The sequence below is a fragment of the Phasianus colchicus genome, chromosome 9 (assembly GCF_987193195.1).
Source record: "Phasianus colchicus chromosome 9, bPhaCol1.hap1.1, whole genome shotgun sequence".
Taxonomy (NCBI): Eukaryota; Metazoa; Chordata; class Aves; order Galliformes; family Phasianidae; genus Phasianus; species Phasianus colchicus.
Window position 1 is genome coordinate 13,137,318 of NC_143444.1, and position 16,734 is coordinate 13,154,051.

Consider the following 16,734-nt stretch of genomic DNA (forward strand, 5'->3'; position numbering starts at 1 on the left):
GTTGAAACAAAATGCAGGAGGAAAACAGACTTAACAGTTCTGCTCTAGATGCTGCAGCCAAGCTCCTGTTGGCACTGGACAATTTCTGTAGGCAGGTGAAGCACTCCCACCTGGAGCCAACCCTGTCCGATTCTCCTAGTTAGGTGAGCTGAGCATATGCATTGTTGTTTGGTTTAAAATATAATTGTCCAAAGCTACAGACAACTACTAATCTTCAATCAGCCATTTGATTACATTATAACACCCAAAGTTAATAGGATCACAGTATATCTAGGTGTGGAAGGATCTCTTGCTCATTTCCACTGCCTCAAAGCAGGTTAAACTTAGAAGATTTTGCTTCGGGTCATGGCAGGTCAGAATCTGAATTTCTCCAAGGATGGGTATTTCAAAACCCCTTGGGCTTTCCTCTTATTTACTTTATTGTAAAAATTTTACTTAAACCACACTTTGATTACCACTAAAATGCTGCATTCCCATGAGTATTCATTGCAGTGCCCTTCCCTGTCATCCAAGGAGTTAAGCAGAAAAACAAATGGGGTGAAGAAGCCTACAACATGGCCGTAACCCAGACTCAGGGGATTATACATTGAGCCACTAGTATGCAATTCTCTCCTATCTGTATCAAGATTCCTAAATGATCCATTTAAAAAGCTCTCTTCTGCATGTGAAGAAAAAAGTAGTATTTAAGAAGGCAGACTAATCTGATTTTGATCAGTTTTTAGATAATTTTTGATATCTATTAGATGTTAGAGATATATTATTTATAAAGAATAAGTACAGGAAATCAGATTTTCAGTGGTGAATCTGGTCAGCACGTGAAAAAAAAAGAACTTGCAGAAGTATACAGGCAGTGGTATTTATATAACGTTCTGTTAGAGCAATGCTATATCAACAGCTGAATTTGCATTAAGTGACCTGGATGTCTCCAACCATATTTATTTGCTAATGAGTTGGAATGCTGTTGTCAAAAAACATAGAATGACTCCAGAGCAGGCAGTACTGTGTGGAGAATAACTGAGCTCATAATGGGAAATGCAATGAGGTCTTAAATGATTTATGTGGTTTTAGATTCCTTTTTCTTTTTCATCTGTTTAACTTAACTTTGGGTTAATTAAAAATCTTTTTCCTCGTAAGATGTTTGATATACCCACATGACAATTCTCTATATAGACAACTACTGAACACTTTCTACAACGATTAAGTTAAAAATATTGTTTAAAGTAAATCAACAGTGAGAAACAACCATATCATTTTCTTAAGAGTTTAATAATGCAAAGCATAATCACTTGATCTTAGCCAATTAATGGTTTCCATTCTTGCTGTTGAGGATTCAAAAAAGTAAATATTTAAATATACAGAGAGCAATCAAGTTTTGAGGGTCTCTTCACAACTTGATTATGGAAGTGAAAATCTAGAATGCTGTTACCTGTCTCACTGGAAATTTGACATCTTTGAACTTGTTTGTTTCTAAGGAGACTTGGAAATCTGACTTAATGTTGTGAAGCAAAGTAGGAACCAATCTTTTGCGGTCTACTCATTTCTGGTGAGGCATACAGACTTGCTGGTGGCAACTGTTTCTCTCTTTGAGATACAATAATTCCCAAACCAGTTGCAGAGTCTGTTATCCGTATCAGTCTACATACTTGAAAAGGAAGCCACCCACTTTTACTGAAGCATGTGAAGAGTTACAGAGGTTATGAATGAGTTTGAAGTCTCGTCTGAAATAATAAAATTATTTTTGAAGATAATCAGAATCTGGAAGAGGAAATGCAAACATTGTACTTCCGTGCCCACAACTGCTATTTCTATAACTATTGAAAGAATTTTTGGCAAACTGAAGTTGTACACAATCTGGATTTATGAATTTTGGTGGATTAATGCACTGTATGCATTGCAGTAATGGTGGTGATAGCCTCACTGGAGTTACTGTGCATACAGGCAAATGGGAACATTTGTGGAACTAAATGCATGATCTGAAGAGACCGGCGTGATTTTCCTGAAGGCTGAAGTAGCATTAGAAGTTTGCGGACAAAACCTGACTGGAGGATGCAATCAGTGCCTTGGGTTGAAGGCTGCATCTCCTGGCTGCAACAAGGAACCAGCTACTCTGAGCACAGGAGCCATGTCTCCACTATCTGTCTCATCTGCTATGTTCAGCCTTGATGACTCCTTTGAGTATTTTTTGTTCAGGAATTCTTCCTTTCTCCGCTTCTTCATGTGTTCAGGTTTCTTCCTCTTCTATTCTACCTGAATGTCCTGCTGGGTGAGCAGCAGTGGTTCCAGCACTGTCCGTGTGTCGCTGACAAAGCACCATGTTCACATTGCAGCATCTGTGCTGCCAGTTTACCATCACTGTGCTTAATAACATCTCAACTGATTTGTTTTTTCTCTTGGCTTGCTGCAAGTTTTTTCATGAGTGGTGAGGAGAACTGATTTTATAAATGATTTTTTAATATTTTCCTCAGCTTATTGTTCACGCTGTCTGAAGGAAGGAGGAGTGCTGAGGAGCATAGCAGCATGCACGGAGATCACTTGGGCCCAGGGCAGTACCTGCCTCTGTGCTGCCTCTCCCCTGCAGCCACTGTGGCACAGCTGAGGCCGGGCTGTATGAATGGGCTGCTGAAAACTAATATGCGTGGAAGAACAAGTTACTGTGAATTTCAGAAAGGCTACAGCTTGAGGTATTGAAAAACTCCACTGTTAAATCCATCCCTAGTGAACAATCCATTTTTAGGATGTCACAATAAGTATATTTTGCTTATGTAATCAATCCTAGGGCATAAATACTTTGCCATTCATTCCGTCCAATTTACTTCACTAGTCCACATGGGATAGAATTTATATGGTCAGTATAATTTCTGTATTGCAGCTTCAGGTGCAGTTTTATCTACTTTTTTATTTATTGAAAACTGTGGTTCAGTTTTCCTTCTTTTAAACTCCACAAATTCAATTTTTGCTAATTAAAAAGTATGTTGTTGAGACTAATCTGGAGTTGCATAAATCAATAATGCTACATGGAAAAAGAGAACAAATTATACCTCTCATTTGCATAATGGACAAGATCTGAAATGAATTCCTTGGGTTAATGAGGGTCCTGAGGGTTATTCACCAGGGTACATGCAGCTCCCTGTGATGCCGGTGTGCTACTTATTGAAAAGCACTGTTCAGAGGAAGAAAAAGGGAGAAGAAATAATAAAAAAAGGCAGTATGCTGAAGCTTTTAGCTTTAGTGCATTGATTTCTGACTGCCTGCACTGAGCTCCAGCATAAGCTGAGGATACAAATTCAGATTTACCCTGGTTTTGAGGTTCAAAGTTGGTTCTAATCTCAGCTGGGGATTTGGCTAAGACAGAGCTGAGTTCCTGGGTTTCTGTCACACTGGTGTGAGATTGTTTTTCTCCTCAGAAAGAAAACAGTGCTCCCTAGAGGGAAGGAAACATGAACATTGTGAAACATGCAGCAGGTTATGAAGCTCTGTAAATTTAGGTGTAAATTTTAGGTGAGACAATGAGGTGGTCAAAATGCTGTGAACAGACAGTTACAGCAACACTAAAATGCCTCACGTTACCTCTCCTGTTTCTACTCCATTACCTTTATCTGCTTATTCTGGACAGTTTGGTTCTTCTTTCTCTTCTCACCTCACTGTGAATCAGAGATGTGCCGGAGGGGTGCAGGGCAACACCAGGGCAATGCCTGCACCGAGAGGTGGAGATGGAAGAAACCCGGCTCTTGCTGATGCACAGGGCTCTGTGCACAGGGGATTGCTTCTGAAAGCTTGTGACATGACTGCAGCCGGGTGCTCTTCAGGGAGATGGCAAGGCATAAGTGAAGACCTTTCACATCCCCACCCAATGTCAAATTTCCCATTTCAACCCCTCAGGCAGTTGGTGTGCATCTAAGTTCAATAGAGAAGAATGGATAAAAGTAATGTGATTCCCCTCTTTCCACGTAAGTCTTATTATTGCTAATGAATTATCTTAACTGAATTTTAAAATTATAATTAAACTCTTCAGCATGGAATGGTTCTAAACAGAAGGCCTTCCAACACAAAATTTAAGTGAGCTGTTAGCACATTTCACCTAATGTGGGGCAAAAAGTTACCATGAATTTCAAACAGCACATTGCTTCTTGCTTTCTTTCCTGATTAATCAGTGTCTCAAACATTAAATTAGATCATTTCTTCTGCTATAGAGAGATGTTCTGAAGGAGTGAAGGTCCATTAGTTGAGTGGAGTAGGAGTTTTGCAGTATACTTGTGGAGACTGGTGTTGTTCCTGCTTCCTCATGCTTCAAGATGCTACTTGGGAAGGCATCTGCTTGAAGTACAATTACTGCAACCTGTGGGGTTCCTATTTCTGGTGCCCCAATTCTGCTTCTCTCACCAGTGCAGTACATTTCTTGAATTTAGAACCAGACAGGCTTTTCATCAGCTGAAACATTACGTTATCATGCCCAACAAGACCTGGGCACACTGCGTGCTCTGATTATGTGTATGGATACAGGGAAGCATTCTGGTGTGGGATGAAAAATATTGGCGTAATTTATGAATTTAATCAAATTTTGTATCTTTTGTTTGTCCCTGTCTTGTGTGCGTGCCAGAAGATCTTAGGCATGGAGACCCAGATCAGGGCAGGACTTGAGGAGATGGCACCAGTTGCCTTTGGTAGGGTGCTACCCACCCTCCCTGTCACTACCAAGGAGGCTGAGCAGGAGTGCTGGGAGCAGGAACTGCACAAGTGCCCCAGTCAAACCCTGGGTGCAGGAGGAGCTACTCTGTCCTTGCTCTGTGGTTTTCTTGATACAGCTCTGGTTTCACAGGTTTCCCTGGAGAGGCATGGCTCATTTCACCTGTTCTTTTTGAGTATGGAAAAGTTGTAAACTGCTGAAGAAAAACTTGTGGTGGGCATTTAGTTTTGATGGCAATGAGTAAAGAACACTTCAGGAAATAAATCCAGTTGGCCAAAATTCTCTATTTCAACATAGAGCAAGAAAAAGAACATACAGGAAGCTACCCAGGGGCATGATATATTAAAGGAGCGCAAGTGGTGCACGAAAGGCAGACATTTGTCAGCCCAGCTGGAAGATCTAAGTCAGAGCAGCAAAGTGAAACCTGCATGGTCGTTTTGGACACTGCTCTGTAGATCTGTGCCTGCACTGTGGGAAGTACAATGATCTCTGTGCAGATTTATTGCTTTTCAGACCAGTAGGAAGGTTAGATAATATTACAGACTTATGTCTTTTGTATTTGTAGGTTTTTTTTTTTTTTTTTTTTTTTTTTTTGAGGCTAGCTGACTTTCCCCTACAAGTGAAAACATTGTCTAATTTATTCCTAGTTGGTAGTTATGGATTTGTATGGAAACTGTTGAGTCACGGCATGAATCACTGATTGAGCACCTGGAAAAGGAGACCCGGTCAGCGCTGGGAGCACGGGTGGAGGCAATAAAGCTGTGTGACTGGAAGGGGTGGAGCCAGACCTCATTTAAGAGCTGATTGCCACTGAGGAAGGATCTTTTGTTGGACGTCCCTCCTTTGTGGAGCTTTTCTGGTAGCTGAGATCTTTGGAGATAGGTGAGCATTCTTCTTTTTGTAATGTCTTCTCACTGCGCTGGTCCTGCTGCTGTTACAGGATTAAACGTGAAATGTGCTTTTCAAAACAGTGGTTATTTTTAGTTAATTGTCACCAAGATGCAATCTGCAAATAATGACTGTGGTTTCATATTGTACTGATTTAAGGAAATCGGTGAATAGAAACTTAACAGCAAAGTTTTGTTACCGTTAAGTGAGGCGTTCTGCATTGGCAGCGCTGGGCTAGCATCGAGATAACTCTCCAAGAACGTTCCACCAGTTGATCGTTGGTAAACAGGTTATATCTTAACATGTATTACATTCTCGTTACGTTCCCAAGTACCTATTCCCCCCTAATGACTGACTAACAGCCGTAGCCTTATTTGGCAATCTTCTCTGTCGTGTAGCGTCCCGATGGTCGATTGTTAGTCTTGAGGGTCGTTTATTTCCTCCCAACACTCCTTTTGTCCCGAAGATTGCTGTGGAACCAGGGACAATCGGAGAAGTCTCTGCGCACACGGATAAGGAAGACAAAGGGGAACATCTTGATGCAGTTCGTCACGTTTTAGTCGTTCTGTTGTTGTTTCTTTTGCCTTGTTAAAGCAGACCAGCCTTACAACGTCTTCCCATCTACAGTATTACATCACAACATCTAAGGACTAGCGTGGTGTTGCAAGTAAGCACTAACAGAATATTTTGTGTAATTACTTCTTCAAATCAATACTCTGATGTAGTATTCCCCCGTGAAGGATCTGAAAAATACGAAGGCTCACACTTGGCTTCTGCAATTATTTCCTGTCTTCTGTGTCGCTGTTGTGCTGTAGGACAGTCTCCCTGTTGTCATTTCCAGTAGTTAGTGAACATGAGAAGTATTGTTATGCTAATGGTTCTTTGACCAGAATTTCTCTGATGATTATAGTTGCTAATAGTGCCCTCCTGCTGCCTTACTGGATGAATGAATCGCACCTTAAGACAAGAGCCACTTTCTCCCTCTGGCTGCCCAACTCGCCCTTAGGTATTTCTAAAGGCAACAGCGTAGTAATTATTCACTTCATTTATTACCATAAAAATTCGACTTGTTGAAATAAACGTGATTATTACCTTTTATTAAAAAGGCGAGAATTCTCAAAAGATGCTGTGCAAATGAAATTCTATATAAAAACATGTCAAAAATGATAATCATATCAGAAATTGGCTCTGAGTGAATAGGAGTGATGAGATGAGGAAATGATGCATGTGACGAACATTGAATCTCAGGGGAGATGTCTGTGTTGCACAGATAGCTTGGGCTGTCAAGCTGGTTTGCCATAACCCCTGTGGCTGGAGTCTGAAACACCTTAAAACCAGCAGGACTTCTCCGTGCAGGGTCTCTTGCAAGGTGCAACCTCTTTCTCGGTGTTGTTTGTCTCCCTAAAGGCTTCCTGCCCTTTCCCTTGAGGTGTGCCTGGGCTGCGTGTGTCTGGGAAAAAGGATGGGGCAGGCAGGAGGAGCTGGCAGATGTGCTGCTGCATGTGCGAGTGGGCAGGGAAGGGGCTGCAATGCAGATGTGCACAAAGAGGAACCTAAGGTGTGTGTGTGAGCCCGCGGGTCGCAGCCAGCCGTGCTGCAGTGCTCTGTCAGGGAGCCACATGGCTAAAGACCTCCAGGTTCAGTTCTACAGTTCTTTGTCAGATGTGTATAGAGAGATTCTGAAAATATGTTCAAGGAGAAGGTATTTTATAGGCAGAAGTTTCTGCCCATGCCTTTGGTTATTGAGCTCATTATCTACATTCAATAGAGCCTTTAAATGTGCCAGGGAAGGAAATACTCAGCTGAGAAGTGGAGCCGAATGAGATTTTTTTCTTTGTGTCAGTGCTACAAATAGAGCCTTGAAGAACAATAAACAAATGAACAAAAACTTCTAAACCAAACTTCTTCCCCTGGGCCATCCTCTGTCTTCTATCTGTTATTTCCTTATCGTAATGACACTATTTCTGCCGGTGTGTAGTGCCATTGTATCTTTTGTCATATGGGATGAGTCATTCTGGACCAAATTTTAAACGGTGTTTAGGCAACAGACCATGTAGGTAACAGTGAACCAGGGTGCCTCACTGCTACGTGGGTGCAATCCCCACCTTGCTGGGAGATAGGGTTTGGTATACTGGGAGCCAGTGGAACGTTTGTACTGCTTTGGTAGGCCTCTAGAGAGAGGCCTTTTTTTCATATCTAGAGCTGAATTGTTTATTTATGTAGGAACACACTTGTATGTGCTGTGTAACAGCCATCTTTAAACTGCTGCATCTGGCCTGTGATCTGTAAAGCTAAGAATTGAGACAATTCCCAGGGATTTGTAGACTTCTGAAAAGTGAATCCCATTGCAGGAACTTAGTGAATTAAATTGCCTGTGGTTTTGAGAGTTTGTAAGCCTTCATTCTATGCAGAAAAATGACATGCTAAGTAAAGAGAAATTCTGCAAGCTGAAGCCAGCAGAATTACCTATAGTTCTTCAAAAGGTGTTTGATCCTTAGATAAAACATTTGTTAATACTTTAAAGATTTCAGCTTTAGAACTTTAAAGGCTTTTTTCTTTTTCTATGGTAGACCCCTAATAATATGGTATAATTTTACTTAAGAATTAAATTTCTTTTCATATTTGGGGCCAACTATTCACCCTGGACATTCAGGAACAACAGTGTAACACAGTGGAATGGGAAACCAGGGAGAGAAAGGAGGAAATAAGGGTTGGGGAAATGAGATTGGAGGCTTAGCATCATTTCAGTGATTGAATTTAACTCTGAGGTCCCTGACTCTCTTCTAGCAACATGAAAAAGATAATCTTTTTATGTCATTGATAGGCAAATTGTGGGAAATGCTGAATGCAGGTCACAGAAACTAATTAGAAAAAGAATTAAAAGATGAAAATCTCCCTTCAGACAGAAAATCATGTTACTGGATAAACTAAGGTTCTGATAGTCATATTCTCCCTTCCCCCACTCCCCTTTTTTCCTATTTTTTTATTTCTAAAGTATGTTTGCAGGAAATGGTGCAAAGCAAACAGAGATGAGTGGCAGGGTGTTAATTGAGACTTGATAATTAAAGTGAAATATAGTAAAGGAACAGATATCATTCTAGCTTTCAGCATGAAAATCATGACAGGTACCACCTATGGACTCTCAGCACTGTTGCAGTAACCCTGGGAGGCTGCCAGCAAGAGCCTTGGTGACACACAGCTCTGTGCTTGAGAACAAACATTAGCAGGTGGAGAGTTTCATAAAACGGATCTTTTTTAATTGATCATTTACTCTTTTGCTTCTCTATCTTGTTGTCAGGGCTGTTGATGGCTATGAAATGGCAAGGATGAACTCCCCTGGCATTGAAAAGCCTGAGTGAGCAAGTGGCAGTTGCAGGGTAATGACAGTGGTGCCTTGTGCCAGTCTCAGCTGAGTGCTGTGAGATTAAATAGATTAAATGAAAATAGATGCAAGCTAATTGAATTTAGGGATATAGGAGATGAAATCAGAGCAGTACAAAATTAGACCCAAGACTGGAATTGCTCTTTTTCTTCTTAGAGGCTCTTTCTTTGGATTACCAGAGTCAGGAGCTCTTTCAGTCAATTAGAAATGAAAATAATATGAAGAACATACACAGTAAGACAAAGAGCCAGTTTTCTTCAATCACAATACAGATTTGCAAAAGATTTACAGTGTTTAGGAAAATTAATAGCTTTAGAACCGTCTTTGCTTGAAGTTGCCTGGGTTTTCTCAATTTTTTATTTGAAGATGACTTGGAGTTTGAGTGTCTAAGTAGCGCTGTTATCCAGATTGATGGTAAGAGTCTCTTTTATGGAGTTAAGATGTTCAGAAGTGTAATGAAGTCTGTGAGACAATGTGACTGACTCACTTTCTGAATTTTGTTGTAGTCTCAAAGAGAGGTGGTGAATAAAACCCCCCTTCTCTCTATCTCACCTCCAGACCTTGAAATGAGGGTGTTTTACAGAAAGACTTAAATCAAGGAGCTGATGAGTTTTATTTGCAGACAGCAAGAGAAAGCACTAACCTTAAGGAATAGTATAGAAAATAAAATAGACATGAAAGGGAGGAGAACATAACAGGAAGAAGGGAAGTTTTAAAATGAATAGAGCAAGCTGAGTGCAAAGCTGTAGGTATGTGTTGTGTTTTTCTGGGCCTTGGATTTAAAAGAAGCACCGTGAACTTGAAGCAGAGGATGAAGGGTTTGATTTGAATATGAATGTCTGGCAGGGTCTGAGCAGCATGAAAGGGATAATTTTAGCAGCAGCTTTTTGAATATGCTGGTTGGATACAAGCTGAGATATAAGTAGGCTAGACAGGCTATAGCTAAGATCAAAAATGAGGGGGAAAAACATGAAAGACAGGTGAAATTCACCTATGTGCAAAAAAGTCTGGCAGAAGCATGTGTGACTTTCAGTAATCCCACATCCTTGTTTTGTAAATCTAATTGTTGCACTAGGCCTTGGAATGGCAAACAGAAACTTCACTCAGGGGGTCAGGGTATGGTGTGTGGTTTACACTTACGTGGTGAGGGCCTACAGTGGGGAGAAGGCTATCAGATTATGGATTCTGCTGAGATATCTGCCTAAATGCAGGGTGGTGTTTGTAGTAATGAACTTCAACAGTCAGTAGACTCAGAAGTAATGGTAGAGTCTACAACAGAAGAGTAAAATATATCCGATGTTGGACCTAGCTAATGATAGATTTATGGCAAATAACTTGACATTCATTTTCAGAGTTAATCCCTGCTTGTGCTGTTAAAGTAAAATGTCAAAACAAATGTAATATTTAGTGAGCTAATAAAAAAATATAAGGAAAGTGTCCGGCACATTTTCCTCTTGCTTTTGTATCAAATGCTTTTTAAATTCCACTGTGATGAATAGTACTAGGAAAAAATACTATGCAATGGAAAAGAGTTTTGCAGCCATAGGTGACCATTGGAAAAGGGAGTACGCTGTAAGAAATTTAAGTAATATTTTCAGGCAGGCCACTTGACAGAATTTTCTTTCTGTCAGATCCTTTCCATTCTACTTGTTAGGCATAAATTTAGATCACCTTTGTTTTTAAAAATAATAATAAAATTGAAGTCTTCTGTTTATTCTATTCCTGTTATTTCTTTTATTGAGGAAAATATTGAGTTTTGGCACTGGCTTTGCTAAATTCAGAAGTATACTTTATATCACTTTTTCCAATTTAAATTGGACCATTTGCAAGTTTAACAATTGATATATTTCTAGAATTTAAGGGTTTCCTTTGCATATAATGGAATCTATAAAATCCCACCAGAACCTTTATTATTTGACTTTATGTAGTAAGAGGATGTCATAGAATGATTTTCATACTTATTAACGAAGTAATGAATGAAAATAGATTTTTTTGAAGAGGTACAGTTAAAAATTAGAGAGGCTAAGTTCATTCAATTAGTATCATTACTTCAGGAATATATTCTGTTCTTTTGAAGGCTGCTGCAGAAGTAATGCCTCCCCTTTTATCATGTTGGCCCACAAAATCAGAGGCAGATGTTGGTGTGGCAGGAGAAGTTGAACCTTCTTGCCATTATTCTATTATTTTGTTGCCATGTGACAGATGGCAGCAGAGGGACAGTCTGACATAAATGGCGTCAGACATGGAAGTGCGTATGAAGCAAAAGTGTGTCACTGAATTCCTCCATGCAGAAAAAAATGGGACTCATTTATATTCATTGATGGATGTGAGCACTAAGGTTTCATTTTCTTCTTTTTTTGGGATTCAGTTTGCTGGTAGTTTCAAAACTACAAGTTTCAAAACTTATGGATGCGAGCAGAATGAAATGGTGGGTGTGCATTTTAGTGACAACAGTGAAAATGGATTACTTCCATTGGTGCAGATTTGTACAAGCATGGCATGCAGGCTCTTGTTCATGGGTGGTAAAAACGCACAGCTAGTGGTGGTGACTGTTGAAAAGGAGTATCTTGCAGCTGAGAATTTGCTCTGTCAAGTAGTGTTACTGTGTTCTCTGTTGTAGTTTCCGTGGAAATAAACAGGAGGCATTACTTTCAGAGTACATTCCCTTTAAATATCGTTGGCCCTAAGTGGGTGTTTTTTCAAACTCTTCCGTGTACTGATCTATGAGTTTTACTTGTTCCATGAAGTACTTCACAACTGATAATTTGAAGTGTATTTCTCTATTTATATTATTTTATTACCTACTATGTCATGAAATAAATAATCACTGTCGCCTACTCTGTTGCTTAATAATGCCAAATGAAGTGTGCCATTCCAAAAGTGGATATCTGCTTTCAGAATAAAGTAAAATGAATGAGATGAATGTGTTGAATCTGCAGTCCCATTAGAACATATCTCAAGAAATAAGCTTGAAACTAAGAATAGCATTATGTCTTTGCCACTAGCAGCAATGAATTTTCACTGATCTGAAAATTCAGCTAAAATTAAATTTCAGTAAATGGCCAGGGAGTAAAAAATGTTTAACTTATAGCTTACCTCTCCCCATTGTTTTTCAAACAACACAAATGAAACTTTTCATTCACAATTTGTTGCTTGTTTGCATCAGAGTTTTGAACAGCTTTCACTAGTGAACTAATACATAAACTCTTCTGAAACCTGAAAAATCTGTTTATAAATTCCATAAATAAGAACAATGGAATACTGAGCTGTAACAACAAATCTAGCTTTTCAGAAGGTGCTTGGTGTGACCTGTTGTTTGCAAGATTAAGGAAGATGGCAACTGAAGATAAAGGATCCAAGGAATTCTTGTGATTATGAAGATGACTAGGTGCAGGTCAAGGGAGCAGTGGGAAAGCATGATTACTTTAGGGTAGAAGGTGTGCATGAATGTGCCTCAGCTTCTTGAGAGAAACTGTAAGGAAAAGATCTGAAGACTGGAGATACCTGTGATCACTTTTCTGAAACTGAAGCCTGTTACCAAGGAAAGAGCTGAACTGGCATTACAATTTGGAATGTGTGTGTTCTTGCTGAAATAAGGTGAGCTAGAGGAGTATACTGTGTAAACGCTCTACTGAAGGCCCAGAGGACCCTGCTTAGCAGAGATGGAGTTGAGATGATGTTTGCTGCCTGTCAGTAACAGAAATTTTGATTTCAAAAGAGCTCACTTATAAAAGTAAAATTATAAAGTAGCTGTGGAGTCAGCTAAATGGGCATGGAGACATAAATATAGAGAAAGCCTACTCTAAGTACAGAATAGCTTCAGGTCTATTACCAGCAGTCTGAATCCCAAAGAAAGAAAAAATGAAACCTTAGGGCATGAGTAGCCCATGGCTGAAGCACTTCTCCCTCTGAACTAGTTTGAGAGCCTGCACAACAGCCATGCCTATGTGGCTGTAAGCCTGTAGCTATTCGATGCATAGCAAACTGGGTGCTGTGGACACTTCCCTGACATCTGTTGCTGATTGAAAACTGTTGTTAGTTACATTATTGACAACCATGGGGTACTTAAATTTGGGATTTCTTTTGTTTTACATCAGTGGAGACAGAAAACAAACTAGTTCCGCTATCAGAGTTGCCCTTTAGACCTTCTGTTATTAAGTTTCAATGATTCCAGAAAGCACCTCGTATAAAAATGAAATTTTGACTTTGGAAGAAAATGTATTTAATCATAAATCTGACATTTCTATGCAATGCACCGTAGTCTCTGAAACTGATAAGAAGTCAAGTTCCTTGTGTCTCTGGGATTGAACAGGAATACCTGGAAAATCTGCAAGGGCATTAATTGGCCTTTAAGATTCTGCAGAGCTAGTAGAAAAAAAATAGAACATTGGAAAATTGGAAGACTATCAGAAAGGGCTTTCTTCTAATTCATCTAATGAAAGAATAAATATGGCATGCTTCTTTGTTCAGTTCTAACTTCGCTTTGGTGTCTTTGGCCAGTAATTAAAAAAAAACTGTTTTGAAACCAACTCCTGGGCTGTGTGCATCAGAGAACAGGAAATGCTTCTGAAAAGATAACAGCCTTAGAATGGAATTAATCATTCCGTTCCAGAGAAGACTGAAATGCTGATGGAAACAGCTGTTCAGGTGAACAGCGTCTGCAAACCATTCTGTAAGATAACTCCATGAAACTGACGAGATCTCCTGTGGGTGCAATAAATTCCCAACATTTGACAAAAGAGTGGAGGCCAGTAAATCAAAATATCTGCTGTTCATGCTTTCTTTTAGCTTTGTTGCTGCGCCTCCAATTAAGCATCACCTGATAAAATCTGAATTCTTTTGGTCTTTTCACCATCTTTCAATCAACATTAAAGATTTCTAAAAATGTGAGAGACTCAAGGTTTTTTTTTTTTTTTTTTTTTTATGGTCATAATAAATAGGAAAGCATAATGATATATAAAGTATCTTATGTTATGCAAATAACTGGAAAACAAGTATTTTCAATTCACAATGAAGTTATTTCATTTTAGTGTTAGAGTTCCAATCTTTTAAAAGCAGAAGGAGGAATCATAGTTAAACATAATAAATGCATATCTTGAAATCATTTTAGAGGGATGAATTGTACTCAGAATCTTTTGTCATTCAGAGTGTGAGTTAAAGGTATGCAAGTTTTGCAGTGATGCATCTCTTAATGTAATTGTCATTCTGCACGGTAAAAAGTGACGCAGTTGTAAGGTGTGCTGGCTATTGTTTACTAGCTGGGAATGTTCTTTATCTCATAACTTGCAGTACTTGTTTGTATAAAGAAAATGCACATTATTGTAGTGTTTTGGAATTCTGAACTTTCTGTGTGCGCTCATTTTGACACGGGGAGATACTTAAGTGACCCTATGAAGAATCCACAGTAGAGGCTGGTAAGAAGTTTTCCTGTTACTCTACTCATTTTGTAGTTGGACTTGATAAAATTTGTTCATGCAGCCTCGTTTAAATTTCACATAATTATCACTTTAGATGGCAAGTGTTAAGATATTGCAGAGATGGGGAGTGGCATAGATCCTCTGGCAGTGCGCCAGTCTGATAGTGTACAATATATTTTTGCATTGTCACTTGCATATTATTTTTTGGGGAAATGAAGAAGTAGACCAGCAAGGTCCTGGAATTTTATTTCCCAAAAAAAAAAAAAAAAAAAAGGAAGATTTTCTTCAAGGATCTTTCATTACTATTTTAATAGGCTGAGATTCTGTGCAAGGAGTTTGGATCTTGCATTGTAAAATGTGGCTAGTTACATGTGGGAAAAGAAGGAATATTTCATTTTTTAAATCTATTCAGTTTTGGTAATTGGGCAAGAGCTTTGCAACTGTATTATTTGATGTTTCTGTAATGTTAGTGGCTCTCTAACTTTGCTTTGGAATGAGAGTCAGGAAATCTGCATGCATTGTTCCCTTTCAGGAGCCTAGATTTCAGTTCTGCAAAAGTCCTGCAATGTTACTGTCTTTCAGCAATCTTATCATTAAACTCTGGCAGGGAGAAAAGGAATAGGAAAGAAATACAAAGAGCAATTGCGATCTGAAGATTTCCCTGGGGAAGATGAGCAAGGTACTTTTTGGGCTGCCAAAAAGTGAAATCAGAAGAATGACTCTGTTCTAAGCATGTTGGGAATGATTTAATCATCAGTCAAATGGGAAACATGCTGACAGGATTTGAACCACCACTAACAGAATCAAAGGGCACTGGGGTCACGGTGTGATTAGCTGCCACAACAAGGGCACCTGTGATAACTAGCCATGTGGTTAGTTTAGTACATTATTTGGTGTGAAGAATGTTTTAGTATTGGCTGCATTATATATGTATATTATACATACATATATTTTAAACATGGCTTTCTGCCGGAGTGCTGTTTTTAGTTATGTCTATTGGTTTGCTCTTTTTAGTACAGTATTTTAGGGTCATATTATGTTGTGGAACCATCCAGATGGATGGAAATACAGACTATTTGGTTCTTAATGCATAAAGAAAAGCATATCAGAAAAAATACTTGAACTCATGGTGTGTTCATCAGTGCTCTGGTACTGAGGATTGTGGATTTTATATTTTTGTGTGAAGGAAATGGCTTGTTTTCTGATGATATTTCAGATATTCTTCTTGTTATTTTGTGAACTTTTCTTTGAGCTGCCCTAGTACCAAGATCTTTACCTTTTCCTCAGCTTACTGACACTCCAGGGAATGTTCAGTTTCACAACAATGCATATGCCTCCCTGGCTGTACAGAGGAAGAAGCTGTGCATTATGATCTCTTTTCAAGAAAAAAGTCCACACATTTGATCATGTAATGAGGTCAACGTGTTCTTCACACATACTTTTATGGTGTTACGTCCATGCCCTAGAAGAGATAAGCAGGTTGTTAACCATTTATTAGTTCTGCGCAGCGAGAGATGATAGTCAGTCACCACATTATTAAAACTGTCTCAACAGATAACTAAGGCATTTTATTTGGGCACAAAACAAAGAATGGAACATTCTAACTATCCTTCCCTAGAGATCCTCCTGGGTACATCTCTTCTAGCAGTCAGCAGTGCTCTGGGTTTTGGCCCTTGGGCTCACATCTGTGATATTTCTGTATTTGTGGACAATTTATCCTACCTTTCCATATAGAAAACTGGTTCAACTTCTTTGCCATCATTGTTATTTTGTTTAAATAATCCATTAAATCATATTCATTATTTCTGATAGAGGGTGAGGTCCAGATAATCCCTTAGTGTGAAGTTGCTTTTTTTTTTTTTTTTCTGTCAGCTAGTGTTCAGTCCTTGATAAGTGGTTGCTAGGCATAAAAATATGGTAAACTTCTAGCTAATTACATACAGTAATAGAGGGCTTCTCATATTGTACTTTTTCTATCGTTCAACATAAACTGAACAAATCATGGCTTCTTTATGAGTCGTCCCATACAGCATGCCGCTATGTCTGTAACTAAAGGAGTGGAGTCTATAACTTTAATGAAAACTTGGAAATCTCTTCACACAGGGAAAGCAAAGTATCGGAACTAAAGGATTTCAGAAGAGGCCACATTTACATGTATTACTACACTGTTGACAGTGGTCCAATATAAGTAAATGTTTCCTGCTTCTTTGAGACGTAGAATCATTTCAGATGCTTTATATTCTAAATCTTGAAGCTATATGACTTTAGGAGACAATGTAATAGAAAAATTATTTTGGTTAATTTTAAGAATATCAACTCATATGATTGAAATGCTGCCGTATGTATAATTCAATCAACACCAC

The 16,734-nt window shown here is 39.0% G+C and overlaps 1 long non-coding RNA gene across 1 annotated transcript in view; it reads left to right on the top strand.

Moving 5' to 3' along the window:
• Positions 1-5,484: 5,484 nt before the first annotated feature.
• LOC149916824 (uncharacterized) overlaps positions 5,485-16,734 on the top strand; it is a 510,270-nt gene continuing 499,020 nt past the window's right edge. Inside the window, exon 1 of the long non-coding RNA XR_016469166.1 lies at positions 5,485-5,566. This is a non-coding gene — a long non-coding RNA (uncharacterized LOC149916824). The remainder of the gene's footprint in view (positions 5,567-16,734) is intronic.